General features: G+C 40.7%; 2 long non-coding RNA genes across 2 annotated transcripts; both read right to left on the reverse strand.

The window, feature by feature from the left end:
• Positions 1 to 594: 594 nt before the first annotated feature.
• LOC124340601 lies at positions 595 to 6,833 on the reverse strand. The gene is made up of 3 exons (XR_006918121.1): positions 6,627 to 6,833; positions 1,097 to 1,384; positions 595 to 1,007 (listed from the first exon to the last, which is right to left on the reverse strand). It is a non-coding gene; the product is annotated as an uncharacterized LOC124340601 (long non-coding RNA).
• A 6,401-nt stretch (positions 6,834 to 13,234) lies between these two features.
• On the reverse strand, positions 13,235 to 13,899 carry LOC124340479. Its single transcript, XR_006918054.1, has 3 exons — positions 13,765 to 13,899; positions 13,478 to 13,576; positions 13,235 to 13,361 (listed from the first exon to the last, which is right to left on the reverse strand). It is a non-coding gene; the product is annotated as an uncharacterized LOC124340479 (long non-coding RNA).
• Between the last annotated feature and the right edge of the window lie 4,253 nt (positions 13,900 to 18,152).

Below are 18,152 nucleotides of genomic sequence, written 5' to 3' on the forward strand. Positions count from 1 at the left end.
TAGTTTTCCTATTTAAAAAAAATCAAAATAGCATATGAACTATAAAAGTTTGGAAAAAAATTATATTCACTCTACAAAATAGCTTTTTTATTAAAGCTATTAAGATACCTATTGGATGTGATGGGATGGCCGCCCATTAATCGCGTCATGGATCCATCATCCGATCCTCTGTGCATATCCTACTGCCCCCGACTTCTGTACCGAAACGAAACACAATTCATTTCCATATAAGCTCCTTTTTGGTCGATTCTTTTTTCCTTCTCAGAAAAAACTACGAATGATTTCTGCGCTGGACCGTTGACGACAGTAGAACTCCACTACACGACAATAGAACTCCAATGAATTCTTTAATTATTTTCATGTTCGACAAAGTAGTGGAGTTCTACTGTCGGGTATTTTTAATAATACTTAAAAAAAAAAGGTGTTCTTATGTCTTTGGAGTTCTACTGTCACTGGAGTTCTACTGTCGCATACTCGCATACAAATAAATTTTTGAAAATTATTTAAAATATTTGGATAGCAGTTGATAAAAAGAGTGTACGACTGAGATAGACTTGCACCCCTGACCCCAGGATCGCCCAGGATGTTAAAAATAAAATAATGAACAACAATTAATACCGAATAAAGCAAGTCTCTTTTACTATTAGTGTTCTCTTGTACATGACAATTGATTAATATTCTAGTGTTAGTTGAAATTAAGCGTCGAATTGTTGTTGCTAATATATTAGGCCAATGTATGTCCACGATTTTTCAGCGTTATTTCCAAAAGGGAATTAATCTTGTCTTCATTGTCTTGTGTAACAGACTAAGTGAACTTGAAGACAACGGGGGCGGTGAAGTCGATTGTTTTTTGGGTTCCGTCCGATTCGGCGACGACGCACTGGGTCTTGTTCCGATAAAAATTGTCGACGGCCGAGTGGGTGACGAATTGATTGTCGGTCGGCCACCCGACGAATTTTCGCAAATCACACGGCGGCGGAACGGTTGGCAGAGGACGATAAAAGACACTTGAGACAAAAATAAATAATAATGTTTTTACAAGAAAATGAAATAGTTGTTATTTTGGGGATTGATGGATAGAAAATAAAATAAAAACCTGTGAGTGCCTGTGTAGAATATTGCTTCTTGACCTAGGCTGTTCCCCTTTTTTAACAAATTCCGGTTAGGAAGACGTCCTCGAACGGGATCGATTCTCTTTTCTACTCCCAACATAACATTTATGTTTTCGTTGATGATTATCTATATTTTTCAAGTGCCATTCAACCAATTTCTTTTCTTTTCGAAAGCGGCATTTTACGCGCCGAGGTCAACTGGAGATGAAAAACTTGCCGACAGCAGTTGTACTAATGCCAAGACTACCGGTAATGCAGTTAGGCCTAACGTTCTGAAATGTTATTATAAAAACAAAACGATAGATTAAGGTGGGATTCTCTTTCGTATCACAGGCGATTGTTTAGCAATTTAACGGTTGGTGAGGCATAAATAAATGAATAAACCAAAATTTTGGGTTTTCGACTCAAGGTTACAAACCTTCAGTTTGATTAAACCCTTTTAAAACAGTAAACCCAATAAGTGCAAATAGTATATTTTATTAGCATTGGGATTCTTACCTTTCAAGACCGAAGCCACGAGAATACTATTCACTAATAAAAATGTGAGTTGTAGCCCAATTCGATGCGATTGTGCTGGGTGGAGTCAAAAGATCAGGTAGCATAGTTCTTAATCAACGTGTTGCTATGTAATTGGCTCAACAAATTTAATACCGTTTCTAATGGGAAAAGTAATAGCATGGGCTATGTGGGGGACATGTGTATCAGAGAACTAGAAATAGTTGCATTGCAATTTTGCAAGCCTGCATGATGATATCATGATTTCCACAGAATACCCATGCGACCCTTTCCAGAAGTGGCAACTCCTCAAATAACTGCAGATCACCTTTCTAAATTGTTGGTTTCTTTTTTCAGACCGCGTCGTAATAACAACAGAATTCGGCAGCGCATTAACAATTAAATCAAAATTTAACGCCACGTCAATAAAAATTTGCTGTACGCGTTCTATTTACGTCTCGAATTTCTGGCAGAAATCATTATGCGTGATATTTTTGAAAAATAATTTAATGGTCGAATAATCAACCAAGTCATAGTTGACAGGTATTGTTTTAAGAGCTTTTAAACTAATTTTTCGTTTTTTCTCAATTTAATGAAAAACAGATTTTTGTTATAGCCAACAAAGAGTGGAATATTGATTGCGGAAAAAAATTGAAATTGAAACGCTTAGAAAATGACCATCCTTTAAAATTCTGTTGCTATTCAATAAATGAAAAAAGAATAGAAAAGACTTGGCAATTGAAAAAAGATATTTCGACGGTGGCGGTCAATTCGAAATCAGTTGAAGAAAACCCAATGCGAAAAAAGAAACAAGACGCTGATCGATATGTTGGCGGCGGTGGCGGTGGCGACGACGGCAGCCAAGTGGATCGCAGCTGATAAAAAGAGCGTACGACAACAACTTAAGAGTATAGGGTGTAGTAGTGTGATGAGGTATATACACGGGAGTGGGGTGGGTTACTGGGGAGTCTATGGCGTCGAAAGAAAAGAAGATAACCTCGGCGAACTTGATGGCGTCTACTATTCCCCTCCGTTTTCAGATCGGCGGTGGCGACGGTTGCGGCGTCTCGGCACAAGGAACACAAAAAGCGGAGGGGGGAGAGAAGAATGAAATGCCACCGCCACCGAAATGCGTCACGTTTTTTCCCCTCTATATTACTATATACTCGTCGTCTTTTATTCTTTCTTCTTTCTTTAGGGTTTTGCATCGGCGTCTGCTTTTGGGTTATGCATAGCAGCAGCGGCAGCCAGATGATGTATCCTGCCCGTGTTCGACCCCCACAAGAGAAAAAGTCTGAAAAAGAGTAGGTACCGTACTTTGGACTGTGTTGGCCCTATAAACACACACACAAAAGTAGAACAATTGACGTGACTGTTAAGTCCATTTTTCGGAAGCTACAAGACATCCGCGCCTGTGTTTGTCTCCCGCGAGACATTTCGACGCTGTTTGCGCCGCTGTCTATTCTTTTTTCTCGACTTGATTGAGGGAAAAATCGCAAAGATTGCGGGTTTTCTGTATTCTCTTTGAGCGCTAACTGGACAGGGTCACTTCCTTCCGGTTGTCATTTGATGGCCAACGCACAGTCGCCTCAATTCGTCTGCTGGCCCTTTTTGGGTTTGTCACTCGTTCCAGTACCTCGGCCTCCCATATCTCCCCAGTCAAAACAAGGAAGGACTTACTTAAGAGAGAAAACTCTTGTGGATGATCAACTTCTTCTTCTTCTTTTTGGGAGGGTGGCTAAAAAGACCTCGGCTCTTCTTATTCTCCCCCCGTCTCAGGAGACTTGGCCTTTTTCATATTCTCATCTTCTCGACTGTGAGCTCTGCTGCTGCTGCTGTCTGTCTGTATGTCATTTGTCTCACTCGGATGAATAAACAAGGAGGGGACGGACAAACCCGAGCACACACCATCTCTATAGACTATAGTCCGCCAACGCCGCCAACGACCATAAGGACACAGCACCAACAAGTCCGTCCTTCCTACATCCACACACGCGACAGCTTGTTATTTTGTTTGATTTTCTCTCTTTTTCGCAGAGAGGGTAAGAAGAACAAGAGGAAGCCCACCGATAAGACTGTTGAGCCTGTAGTTAAAACAAAAAGGAGCTCCATCCAGCAGGAGCAGAGAAAAACTCATTAATTTTATTTCCCGTTTTTTAATGTTGCGCCCAGTTGTTGTGCCTGTAACATTTTCGACTTTTTTCTTTTCTTTTGATCGACATTCAGACGTGCTCGGGGTAGATCCACAATGGAATGCCCATAATACAGCAGATATACAGCAGATTTACTTTCCTTTTGTTTTAGGAGCCCTTTTTTCCCTATTTATATACGATGTATTTAAATGTATACCCGGACGGCGGTGGCTTATTATACTTCTCCGGGAATATGCATAGGAAAAGAAAGAAAGGAAGAAAAATAAAAGATTTACATATTGTTTGTCCATGGACACGAGAGAGATTCCCATTTGGAAATTGTCTAAACTGTTAGGATATTTCGTGTTGTTGCCTATTTGGTCTGAATTCGAGTTTGTCCATGTGCGTGTCGTGTGTGTGCCTATCGAGTTAGTTGCATGACATCTCTTGATATGGAAGAGATCTACAGACAACTCGTTACACATAGACGACCGTGATGGTGCGTGTCGATGACGTCACCGAATCTCTTAATCAAATTGTCCAAATTCGGTGCCAATTTCGTCTCCAAGCGCAAAGCCATTGGTTATGTAACCGGGCCCGAGAGGAGAGTCTCTTATCGAATCTGCAACATCTTCACATGTGTCACTCTAATTAGACTATTGGGAGTTGAACGCATCGACTCGTGCGCAGTTGTCGGATGTGACGCAATGGACGCATATATATTTGTGTGTGCCGTATCGGACTCGTGGATCACAACTAAATTGGCGCAAGAAAGAGAAAAGAGAAAAGAGAGAGAGTGGGGGGGATATAGAAAATATCAAATAATAATGGATGGATGGATCGCCCGTCGGTCAAACAGATTGCACCGGGCACACACCTGGAAAAAAGCAATGGAAAAATAAAAAAAAGTGTGCCATCGGCGCCTATCCACCACATAGTGCTGCTGGCCGCCCAAAAAAGAAAACCCAAAAATTCCAACAGAAAGCCCATAGCTGAAAGTCCAGCCCCGAAGAAAGTCCAGTGGTTTCCCATTTAGAAAAAAAAAATTGGCCCAGCCGCTATACGGTTGCCATTGTTTATATATGAAACTGTCAATGGCTAAATAGATATAGGCAGTGACGATTCAACGAAATAATGGGGCAATCAAGTGTGTGGAAATTAACGTGCCAATTTGGACTTGGACCATAAATATAAAAATAAAAACGACGACGGTGTCGCATTTTTTGGTTATTTCAGTCGTGAATGTCCGTCAAGTTCGTCCCATTTGGTTGTCTTCTTCTCCTGAAATGTTTGCGTCTTGGTTCTTATGTAATAAAATAAAAAAAAGGAACGAAAAACAAATTGACTCAAGGTGTTGCCCAGCCAAACTCTCGACAGCTATTTGTTTTTTTCCCTCTCTTTGGCTTGCCATTCGTGATGTTTGATTCCATTTCATTCCGTGTTGATTGTTGGAAAATTAAATCCCATAGCACAAGGAGGGGAGTATACACCGCACATTCATATTTTGTAGAGCTAACTAAACATAAGAACGGCGCTCCCCCCTCAGAAAAACATCAGAGGCTCCCACACACCCACAGCCAACAATGCCAGCCAAAATAATATTATAAGTGATGGACGGCCACAGCAGAGTCAAAATCACTGGGCAATGTGTAGCCAGACAAAGACGTTTTGCTGCATCATCCATGGGCTGCTCCATACACAACAACCGGGACTCTCTTGATCAATGTCTCCATTCAGCACGTAGCCTCGGGACTTGAAAAACTTCTTTTTGGGGTGTTGGTGCTGTGAGGTCCGACCTCTTGAACCCCTTGCGAGTTCGACTGCTGGCAAGCCGATGTGTGTGGCCTGACTGGCCTGTCATTAATCTAAACATAAGGCAGTGTAGAAGCGGGCAGCCGTAGCGGACGGACCGCATAGCCACAACAGACAATAAAAAAGAAAAAGAAAAGAAAAGAAAGAAAAGGGCTAGTTGTTGGTATGCTAACATGTGTTCAACTCAATCGCATTATTCACAGCAGAAAGAGACAGCAGCAGCAGAGAAACAAAATGGCCCAACCAACCGACTGACCAACAACGGCACACCAGAAAAACCCGCAACTCCGGTGCACGTAAAAGGAATCGAAAGAACAAAACGGACAAACACACACAGACACGCCAACCAGCCGTGGCCAGCCAAAGAATAATAATAACAAGTCTCTCTCTCTCTCTAATGCAATCGGAATTTCTTCCGAGTCCCCTCGTCGTTGTTGCTGGTTGTTGCCTATTGGGCCGATTGGTGACACGCACATGCACCCGTTGCATGTGCGCCAAGGAGCTGCTGCTGCCGTTGGATTATTCTTTTAAACAAGAAATCTGGGGACCCCCAAAAACCACTTGTCCAAATCGCTCGATCTATAAGACGACGGTAGCCAAGCAACAGATGGCATTTCTTCTCCATCGCATTCATTTTACAGGGGGATAGACATTCACGTTACCTTTTATCAATACACAAAACGTTGGCAGAGATTTCAGATGGTGGAAATTCAGAAAAAATTTAGTGGATGATCCGTACCGTACCACAATGGCACCAAAAGTCCCATTGTGCTGTAGATATTTGTGTCTCATCTCTTTCCTGTTCAAACGAAAACACTAACGACAGATCGATTGCGGATCATCAGTGCAGCGCAAACAATTCAAGTTTGAAATATTTTTGGGGAAAAAACAAGCCTGATCTGTAGTCGTAGCTGTTTAATGAACCCTGAACGAGTCGACGAAAACGGCAAGAGATAACAGTTCCAGTCAATAACCGCATATAGATCAGAAATAATCGTACTCGGTAACGATTCATAATCAACGCCCACTCAAGCCTCAAGCCAGAAAGAGGAATAGAGATAAATGTTTTTCCTACCTTTGAGCCTGGGAAATTCAGCCAGGCACCACATCCACCAAGATCCAGCAAGTGCTCCATCCATCCGCCGAAAAGTTGAATACTCCAGTCGGGATAGGGAGAAAAGGGGATCCTCGTGAATACACCCACACTCACATGAAGTGTACACGAGGACATTTAAAGAAAGGGAGACGAAGGAAGAGATACGTAGCTCGGCCATGGTTAGAATCTCCAATCGAGAGGGAATATGCTGTTTGTCTAAATGAAAAATAAACATTTAGTCACGAAAAATATTTGGACAACAAGTAAGGCAAAGTTGAAAATGAAACATTAACTGGCAAGTCACAGGAATAAAAGTATTGAAAGTCATTTACCCAAAAGATGATGCTGAGGTTGTTGCTGAGATGACAGATACAGCAAAACTGGAATATCTTGTTGTCACGATGGCTGTGCATGGTTCAGTACTCAAATCTGCACAAAGAAAAAGGTTAGTCAGTGCGAACAAACTGCCATGTATTGACAGGAGGCTTACATCACGAATGCTAGTTAAATGCAGTTAAAGGCTAGTCACAGGAACTACATTTCTCAACTTTGTAACAGGCTTAACTGTTTTACTTAAGCTCCCATAAGTATTCTTTTGTGTAAACTTTATCTTATTTACCCGCTAAAAAGCATGGAGTGTGATTTAGGCGATTCTATTAAAGAGCCACGAGCCCACGACACAAAGTTTACTCGACGAACAAATTTTTTTGTAATTTGATGTGAACTGCTATTTTTCGTGCAGCCACATATCGTTACAATTGCTTTGAAATCATACTTCATCTCTTTATTCTTCTGACTTTTCTCCAAAACTTAAAAAATGAATCACTGAAACTTTCAACAAATTGAAAGCAGACGACACTTTCATTTTCTAAAGATATCGATAGAAAAAACAATCGACCCCTTTCCAGCTCTCCTGATCCTGATTAAACAAACAAATAAAAAATGAATGGGATTATTTACGTATCTAATTATTGATTGTCATCTCAAAAAGTTACACTGAGCCCCCCCTACCACATTCAAGATAAAAATAAAAATACAAATTGGCACGAAACCCGTGCAGAGATAATTACTTTAAGACCGGCCCAATATATAGTAATGGAAACGTTTTGTATAATTACGTATGTATATAATGTGGTAACGTTCGTCCTCTTCCCCGTCGCTTGATCTGGTCAGAATGACACGGTCGAACGGGATCGACTGGACCTGGTATAAGTTCAGACCTTTTTAACCTGTTACCCGCGTCAGATGGGTGGCGACAGCTTGCTAGATCGTCTCGTTCCACATTTGAACGCGGAAGCCGAAATAGTGCTGGCTGTTGACTCCGTTGTACCACTGGGTGATGCTTGAGCTGTCCAGAATGGCCGCTGGACTGAACTAGTAAAGGCCGGGACTTGCTGTGGTATTTTTTCCGCCCTTGGACGCGAGTTAAATGTTGAGCCCAGTTTGTAGTCTAGAATCTTAATTCTTAATTCAATGAAAAATGATACGTAATTCTTAAACTTTTATTCTTCTTAGTTGGTGAATTCACCGCTACGGGCGCCCTGTCGTTTTCCAGACATGTCCAGACCGGCAACATTTGAATCCCAACCGGAATTCCGAATAAACTTCATTTCAAAATGAAATTAAAAGAATCAAATGAATTGCAATAAATTTTAAACGAATTGAACAATGTTCGTTACACCTTAAAGTATGATTACAATTTAATACAAAAAGTAAAATAGTATAAACATAAGTAGAAATCTGATGAAAACGGTGGAAATGGACAGTGCAAAACGGAATTCCCCCTGGCAAGTCTATAAAGGCAACCCCAACGGCAATAGTCAACATCGCAGTTTTCAATTGCAAACAAACCATCTAACAGCAGTGAAAATGATCATCCTTTTGGCAGTCACTATATTGGCTTTCCTTTCGCTTATGGCTGCACTGTATATCATCTTGGAGCTCATATGGACAGTGAATGCACTGTATACCTTCATCATCAATGCACTGTGTGCCTTCATCATCAGTCGACTGACCGAATCACCAACTCGGCATTCGGCTGATAACCTGAATATGATTGAACCTGACTTTGCATGCACTAACCAGCATGCACTTCCCCGACCTGTAATTAACGATGGATTTTCGACTCCCAGCGGAGAAGACTTGAACAACCAAAGTTTTCTTCGTTTGATGGCAGAAAACCACCTGATTGTATTGGAAAATGAACGCCTGGAGAATGAGTTGAGTCTAGTTCAATCACAACTGACAGACTCCTCATCAAAGCTGCAAATGTTTCAGAACGTACACGACGAGTTGGCAACTACCAAAAGCGAACTCGAAGGAAAAAAAATTGAAATGACTGACATGACAGAGAAAAATCTTCGCTTGGCAAATTATGATTCGCGTCTAAGACGAAAAATTGAAGACAGGGATAGACTGATCGCATCCAGTCGGGCGGAATTGGAAAATCTTCGCGTTTGCCTTGCCGAACAACAATTGAACACTCGCGAGTTGGCCGTGAATACACGTGAGCTTGAGTCAAAGAATAAAACCATTTCTGAACTCGAAGCGAAAAATGTCACCTTGGACGAAAACGATTCACAACTGAGGCGAATTGAAGAGCCCAGCACTCCAGTCATTGGAATCCCCGAAATCGAAACTGCATGTTTAGCATCCAGTCCCATCGCATCCAGCCGAGCGATTGAGAATAATCTATTTGTTTTGGATAAAGAACGTTTGGAGAATGAGTTGAGTCTGCTTCAATCACAATTGACAGACTCCTCATCAAAGCTGCAACAGTACCAAAATGTACAAGACGAGTTGGCAACTACCAAAAACGAACTCGAAGAAAAGAAACGTGAAATTACGGACATTACAGGGGAAAATTTCCATTTGACAAAAGAGAATTCGGGGCTAATGCGAAAAATTGAAGCCAGAGATCGACTTATCGCATATAAACGAACGAAATTGGAGCAACTTCATAATTGTTATGAAGAAAAAAAATTGCACAAGGTGCACAATGAGCTAGCTTCAAGTCAACGTGCTCTGGTATCCAAAAACAGAGCCATCACTAAACTTCAAGAGCAAAATCAAGAAAGTCGAGCAGAATTGGAGAAACTGCGGACTTGCCTAAGTGAACAACAATTGGACACCTCGCAGTTGACCGTGGCTACACGTGAGCTTGAGTCAAAAACTCGAACCATTACTGAACTCGAAGCGAAAAATCTCCGTTTATCTGAAAATGATTCACAATTGAGGCGACAAATAGAAGAAACCGATCTTCTTCTTTTATCCAGTAAGGCGGAAGTGGAAGAAGTACGAGTATCCCTTAGCAACCAGACAGACACAATGAAGCAACTACTGGATCAAGTAAAAAGTCTAGAAAAGGAAAAAGACGAGGCCCTCCAGAAGTTGGCAGAAATGGAAAATAATCAGAAAGAAATGAAACCAAAGTTGACAGTGGACGTTGGATGCAGCACCGATGAGGAGGTATTCAACCAACTCCAAATCGAAGAGACCATCATCCCTCCAGTCACTGAAATTACTGAAATCTTAACGTCATTCTTAACTTGTAATTCCACTGCAGTTCAAGCTAAATCACCAGTGACCGAACCACAGCCTCTAGCAACTGACGCAATGGAAAATACCCCGGTCCGCACCTTTAATGAAAAGAAAGCCGTCAAGCAGTGCACTAAACAACAGCAGGCTGCATTACCCGAATTTTCCATCACAACCACTATAGAAAAAGAAGTCTACGTCGATCGAATCGTAGTGACTGGAATAGCGAATAAGGATTGCGGGCGAGTTATCGGGCATCATGGGAGTAACGCCAAAAGGATTGAAAATGAATATTGGGTAAGTGTCAACTTTATTAATGGGAATCTTTTCATCACCGGCGGAGATGCTGAAAGCCGACTGGCCGCTTGCTACGACGTTATCGACAACCTGCCAGTCACCATCGAGTGTCCTACAATCAATTTGAGAAGAAACATCTTTTCCGAGGATTATTTGTTGAGCGAATTAGCGTTTAATCATTATGTACAGATTTATCGTCCGTGTCGAGAATATAAGTACGTCACGATCTGGGGTGCACTAGCCAATTGCAAAAGAGTGTACGCAATTCTTCAAAACGGAACTCGCTAGTTTTTGATTATTTTTTTTTCTTAAATTAAAATTAAGTTACAATTGAAGCTGGACGTCAGTTTTGCCTATCAGTATAGTTGTTATCTTGCGATGACGTTACCTCCTCTCGTGACAATCCAAAGGGATTGGCGGATGAACCCGTCGACGGAGTTGGTGAGCTGGTCGCTGGTGTGATGTGAGTGAAGACTTTCGAAATTCCTGGCACTTGTGTACGAGTTGAGTTATCATGACTTCTCTATACACGGTGAAAGGAATTAGATCATCTTCACTCGCACGCCAGTGTACAGTTGACTAACACCTTGACGGGGGGTTTCATTACCCTCAATAAACGAGTCCATCAGTTTCTGACGTGAGTTGCAGGTGGAGGTAGCCGAGCAAGTGGGCGACTATACCGATGGTAGGGCTGGTCCAGTAGTTTCTTTTGTTTACCCTTTGATTTTGTTTTTCCTCTCTTTTTCGACCCAAATAAAATTTCATTTTTAAATTTCAAATCTTTTAGTTTCGTTGTGTCATTCATTTTACTAGACCAAGGGGAAAAAGAAAAAACTGATTCCTAGCTGATTTTATGTTGAATATTAAACGAAAATGGTAAAAAGGAGAATACGTCAACAAGAGGTTGTCGTATTTGCAATGTCTAGATTTTTTTTTCCATCAAAGCGAATATTGAGGAGGAATAAAAAAGTCAAGAAGCAGAGTCACAAGATCTTGACGAAAAGATGAAACGATTTACTTTTGATTAATGAGAACGAACAAAAAATGTCTTCGTCTTGTGCTGTTCGGCTTTTACACGACAATGTGGAAGACTAATTTCGGTCAATTTTAGCAATAAAACTTTATGGAAAATGGCGATATTGAGCTGTCGACAATTCAAACCTTGGGGAGCAACGTCGAAATTCCCGGCACGGAATTGATTTGCGATTATTCCTCTTTTGAAAATAGGCAAGACTTATTCTTGCCATAAAGTGACACAATGAGGAAAAGATAATTAAAGAGCAAAGTTTTTCCCCCCCCCAGCAGCGCCAAACCTTTTCCAAGAACGAAAGACAACCAGAACGCAAGTAGCTTGCATCCTTCCACGAACGTGGAAAAGAAAATCCATCCAACTATGTAGGGAATAGGGATGGCACCTTCCACCAAAATGGCGAAAAAGCTACACATTATCCTCGTGTCATGGCAAATCGTTATTGCTTTTGATCAATGTGACTGATTTCCTGAGTTTTAAAGTCTACACAGAAAGGCGCTATATGACGCAACGATCAACGAGAATGGCCACGGTGAAAAAATTGCCAATTTGTTGAAAGAGAAAAGCGCAACGGAAAAAGAGAAAACAAACCGGCGAATGCGATGGTAATAATGAGAGTCTACAATAAACGTCCTACGATAAACGTTCGTCAACAAATTCAACTGGGAACCGACCCCGGCATTGTTAACAAAAATGGATTCATCACCTTTCTTGGCATGGCAACGTCTATATGCAAACATTGAACTTTGAATTTCCAAAGCAATTAACTAAATAATGTTACAATAGATGACCTGTTTTCGCTTTTCAAAACCAAAGTCATAGAAAAGTGTCTGTGTCATCGAACAACTAGGAATAACATGCACCAGAAGTAAATAAACTGTTTTCACCTGAACAAAGGTATAGTGGCGGTGTGTATCAATCACAGATTTCGTGGTCGAGGAGCACAGGCGGGAACACAACAAGTTGAAGAAAACACAGGGCGGAATCAGAAGTTGAGGTCGGGATGAATATTTCCTGGAATGAATTGTCGTTGTTAATATTAGGGCATTAAACGCAATATCCTATCAAGAATAAAACGCAATCGTGTTAAACAAATTTCCATCTTGATTTAAACTGGATAGAATTCAACCAACAAAAAAGTATAGCCGGCAAACCAACGAAAAGAGCTCTAATAATACCTCAGCCTCTAGAGAGTCCAGATCCGTCGTCCGGACAACTTAAAAAAATCCTATCACAATGGTGAAGGGTGAACCTGAAATTGGATAAAAAGACTAATTAAGAGTGCAGTAAAAAAAAAAAAAAAAAATGATAAGATACCTCGAACAAGTTCAGCATCTCCTGGTCTATGGAACAGCAACAACCCAACAATTTCCGAAATCAATTGATAAAAATTGAACTTTAATACTTAAATTACCGAGTTGAAATGTTTTGGGGGAAAAAAAATGTCTGATCTGTAGTCGTCCTTTGAGCTGTTTAATCAACCCTGAACGAGTCGATGAAAACGGCAAGAGAAAACAGTTCCAGTCAATAACCGCATATAGATCAGGAATAATCGAACTCGGTAACGATTCATAATCAACGCCCACTAAATAGTCAGAAAGAGGAATAGAGATAAATGTTTTTCCTACTTTTGAACTTTGGAAATTCAGCCAGGCATCCATCCACAAGTGATCCATCCATCCGCTGAAAAGTTGGGTCCACCAGGCGGGATAGGGAGAAAAGGGGGTCCTCGTGAATACACCCACATTCACATGAAGTGTACACGAAAACATTTAAAGAAAGGGAGACGAAGGAAGAGATACGTAGCTCGGCCATGGTTAGAATCTCCAATCAACAGGGATGCTGTTTATCTAAATGAAAAATAAACATTTAGTCACGAAAAATATTTGGACAACAAGTAAGGCAAAGTTGAAAATGAAACATTAACTGGCAAGTCACAGGAATGAAAGTATTGAAAATAATTTACCCAAGTGGTGATGCAAAGGTTGTTGCTGAGATGACAGTTCCAGCAGAAGCAAAACTGGAATATCTTGTTGTTACGTTGGCTGTGGTTCAGGACTCAAATCTGCACAAAGAAAAGGTTAGACAGTGCGAACAAACTGCCGTGCATTGACAGGAGGATTACATCATGAATGCTATTTAAATGCAGTTAAAGGCTAGTCAGAAAATAACTATTCAAAAATTTGTAACAGGCTTAACTGTTTTACTTAAGCTCCCATGAACTTTCTTTTATGTAAACTTTATCTTATTTACCCGCTAAAAAGTATGAAGTGTGAATGTGATTTAGGCGATTCTATTAAAGAGCCACGACACAAAGTTTACTCGACGAACACATTTTTTTGTAATTTGATGTGAACTCACTGCTATTTTTCGTGCAGCCCACGTATCGTTTCATTTAATTTGAAATCTTAAACTTTGACTCTTTTAGTCTTTTTCGAAACCGAAACTGTTGGTAAACTTGCAACAAAATGACTGAGAGCAGACGACACTAATATTCTAATCAGCTTAAGATATCGATAGCAATTTAAAAAATCGACCCTATTCTAATTAAACAAACCAATCAAAAACGATCAAACCTTTTTTCTCAGTTTAGCTCTCGACATCCTCGATAGCTGAACGGATTGGGATGATTTTAGTATCTAATAGTTCGTGAAGAAGTTACACTGAGCCCCCCTACCATAGTCCAGATAAAAATACAAATTGGCACGAAACCCGTGCAGAGATAATTACTTTAAGACCGGCCCAATATATAGTAATGGAAACGTTTTGTATAATTACGTATGTATCATATGGAAACGTTCGTCCTCTTCTCCGTCGCTGGATGCCTGAATCTGGCCAGGATGACCGATGACCCGGTCGGACGGGATCGACTTAACCTAGTCTGAGATGGGTAGCGACAGCTTGCTTGTGTGTGCTGGCTGTTGACTCCGCTGTACCACTGGGTGATGCTTGAGCTGTTCAGAATGGCCGCTGGACTGAATAACTGGTAAAGGGACTTGCTGAGGTAGTTTTGCCGCCCCTGGACGCGCGGTAAATGTTGAGCCCAGTTGTGTCGGCGAGGCGAACGACATGACAGTCAAAGGTTTTCCGAGCAAATAATCCAGATTTTTCCAAATTTAAACCAAATTTGTAATTTAAAGAATTGAATTGAATAGATATTATTCAAATTTTGTACATATTTTGTACACCATATTTCATACATCACCACCAGCCGGTATGATGCATGATGCATTCGACTCTATGAGACAACAATCATGAGCTAGTCTCCCAAATCTTCATCGTTAATCGAACGGGAATTAACACAGTTATCGAACTAGGAGGTAAGAGGCTTTTAATTTTTAATTAATTAATTTTCATGAAAGTTGATATTTTTCGAGCAGCCATCTATGAAACATTTTTGAAATAAGATTCGCAACCTTGATTTCGCAACCTCTACAATCTAACCCAAGTCTTGGCCCATCATCTAGATTCAAATCGACGTAAAAAATAAAGATAATAGAATTAAACGAAATTTCTATATTAAAATAAATTGGAATTCAATAAAAATAACAAGATTTGGCTACTCTAAATTATGAAATGCTTAACAAAAAGTGAATTTCTGATAGCTGCCGCGTCAACAATCTGTTCCGTAGGTATAAAGGGGGTTGACCGTTTGTCTTCAGTTATATCGTCTTTGAGCGTCTTTGTCTGATTTCCATTTTCAAGGCTTGACGAATCAAACTAACTGAAGAAGTAGCCATGGCAAATCTATCTGATGAGAAAATTCCACAAGAACTCCTCTATCCGTGGTCACTTCTAAAAAAAGATCAATTCCTGGATAATCCTGGAGACCCACATGCATTGCCCCCAAATCCCGAAAAGTCTGATTGCAACGCAGGAAACCAGACACCAAAGCATTTCAATGTCAAGAGTTCTGAGAGGAGTAAACCTTCCGGAAGCCAAGGAAAAGGATTCTGACAAATATTACCTTTCAGTTTCCACGCGGGTCCAGGAATGGGGCGGCAAGATTCGCGAACAGGACAAGAACAACAAGAAAGTCAGCAAAACCAAAACGATCCGCGGCAGCCAGCCGGAATGGAATCAAGACTTTCCCATCAAGACTCTCAATCCGGAAGCGTGCCTAATAACAATTAAACTGAAAAAGTCATCGAAATTGGGTTTAAAGACGTCCACGGTCGGCTCCGTCAGAATTTACGTGTCTGCCTTGGAAGTAAATCAAGTCTATAAGCTGCAACTGTTCAAAAACAATTTCTATCCAATCGGCAAAGCTTGTCTTGAGGTAGAGATCTTGAATTCGTCTTGAACTTGAATTCGATAAAGGGAAAAAAGAAACAACTAACACGCATATTCCCGGCAACTTTTGCAATATTCATTGATTATACGGAAGGTACTTTTTTTTCATGATAATGTCCAATTATTTCCATTATAAAAACAACACCAAAAAGATCTCGAAATAAACCCATTAAAAGAAGAAGTGATTAACGTTAACGAGTTTTGTTACTGATTTTAGTTTACGGGAAAACGGTTGTCAAACAATATTTGGTCAGATATGGTATCAAAAGTTTCACGTCGTCTCTCATCGAGTGGAGTATGGAGTAACTGAAATTTGAATTCTTAAAATATAACCTGAACGATCTTAACGCCCTAACGAGCTTAACACGGCTTACCTCGTTACACACTTACATTAGGCTAGACAACACGCAGACGATTAAATTAACGACCTTCACGGGGTCATGTAACGTCATTTATAATTTCGTTATCGGTTTTAGGGCAAACCCACCTAGAAACAAAATAATTGCCGTGTAAAATCTCAATTCAATGAAAAATGATTCCTTTAACTTTTATTCTTCTTAGTTGGTGGACTTACCGCTACGGGCGCCCTGTCGTTTTCCAGACTTGTCCAGACCGGCAACATTTGAATCCAAACCGGAATTCCGAAAACTTTCATTTCAAAATCCAATTAAAAGATTAAAATGAATTGCAATACATTTTAAACTAATTGAACAATGTGCGTTAGCCCTTACTGTATGAATACAATTCAATACGAAAAGTAAAAACCTTTTTCGTAATTAGAAATCTGATTAAAACAGAGGAAATGAACGGATGCTAAATGGGATTCCCCTGGCAAGTCTATATAGGCAACACCAACGGCAATAGCAGACATAGCAGTTTTCACTAGCAGACACCCTAACTACCAGTGGTGAAAATGATCGTTATAGACATTTTGGCAGTCACAATATTGGCTTTGCTTTTTGCTTATGTCTGCTGGGATATAGGCAGAGATTGTAACTTGATGGATTTATTCAGTCGATCGACCGAATCACAAACTCGGCTTTCGGCTGTTAACCTGAAGATGATTGAACCGCATGTTAATTACGCAACCAAACTTGCAATTGACAAAGGTGTTTCGATTCCCAGCGGAGATGACTTGAACCAACAAAGTTGTCTTCCTTTGATGGCGAAAGACGATGATAAAAACCTGACTGTATTGGAAAATGAACGCTTGGAGAATGAGTTGAGTCTGCTTCAATCCAAACTGACAGACTCCTCATCAAAGCTGAAAATGTTTCAAAACGTACACGACGAGTTGGCAACTACCAAAAGTGAACTGGAAGAAAAGAAACGAGAAATTTCTGACATAAAAGAGAAAAATCTCCGCTTGACAAATGACGATTCCCAGCTAAGGCGAGAAATAAAAGACAAGGATAACCTTATCGCATCCAGTCGAGCGGAATTGGAAAATCTCCGCGTTTGCCTTGCCGAACAACAATTAGACACGCGCGAGTTGGCCGTGGCTACACGTGAACTTGAGTCAAAGAGTAGAACCATTTCTGAACTTGAAACGAAAAATCTCCGTTTGGCCGAAAACGATTCACAGATGAGGCGAAAAATGGAAGATACCAATCGTCTTCTTCTATCCAGTAAGGCGGAAGTGGAAGAACTACGAGCATTCCTTAACAACCAGACCGACACAATCGAGCAACTGGGAGATCAAATGAGTAGTCTGACCCCAAGGAATGGCGAGGAAGTCGGCATTAAAGTCGAAAAACCAAATGAGATAATGGTGAAAGAACAATTTGAAATGCTCCAAAACAACCCGAAGAGTCTCAACTTTCAAACACGGGAAGCTATTTACGCCACCGAGAGTTTATCCAACGAAATGCAAGCCGAGAATCAGGAACTGGAAGCGCCAGAAGAGCCAGTTTCTAAACCCAAAGACATTCCGGTTGAAGAACGTCCATCCAACCAACAACTTGAAATGGACGAGAAAAAGCCGAAACCGGAGAGTTTGGCCGAGATTATTGACGATATCGAAAATATTTCTAACAAAGATCCGGTGCTGGGTAAAACTGAACTAACTGAAATCACCGAAGAGACGATTATACCTGAGGAAAGTGAACAAGTTGAGGAACAGTCATCAAAGGCTCAATCCAATAAGAGCACTGATAATCAATTCCTTCATAAGCCTGAAAATCCACAGGTACAGTCCCAAATTCCTGAAAAACCTGAACTTCTAAATGATCAGACATTGGATGAGAAACCGGAAGAACCCAGCCCAGAGATCGTTTCTAAACCCAAGGTAACTCCGGCTGAAGTACCTCCGTCTAACGAACAACTTGAAACGGACGAGAAAAAGCCGG

Source organism: Daphnia pulicaria, chromosome 5 (assembly GCF_021234035.1).
Source record: "Daphnia pulicaria isolate SC F1-1A chromosome 5, SC_F0-13Bv2, whole genome shotgun sequence".
Taxonomy (NCBI): Eukaryota; Metazoa; Arthropoda; class Branchiopoda; order Diplostraca; family Daphniidae; genus Daphnia; species Daphnia pulicaria.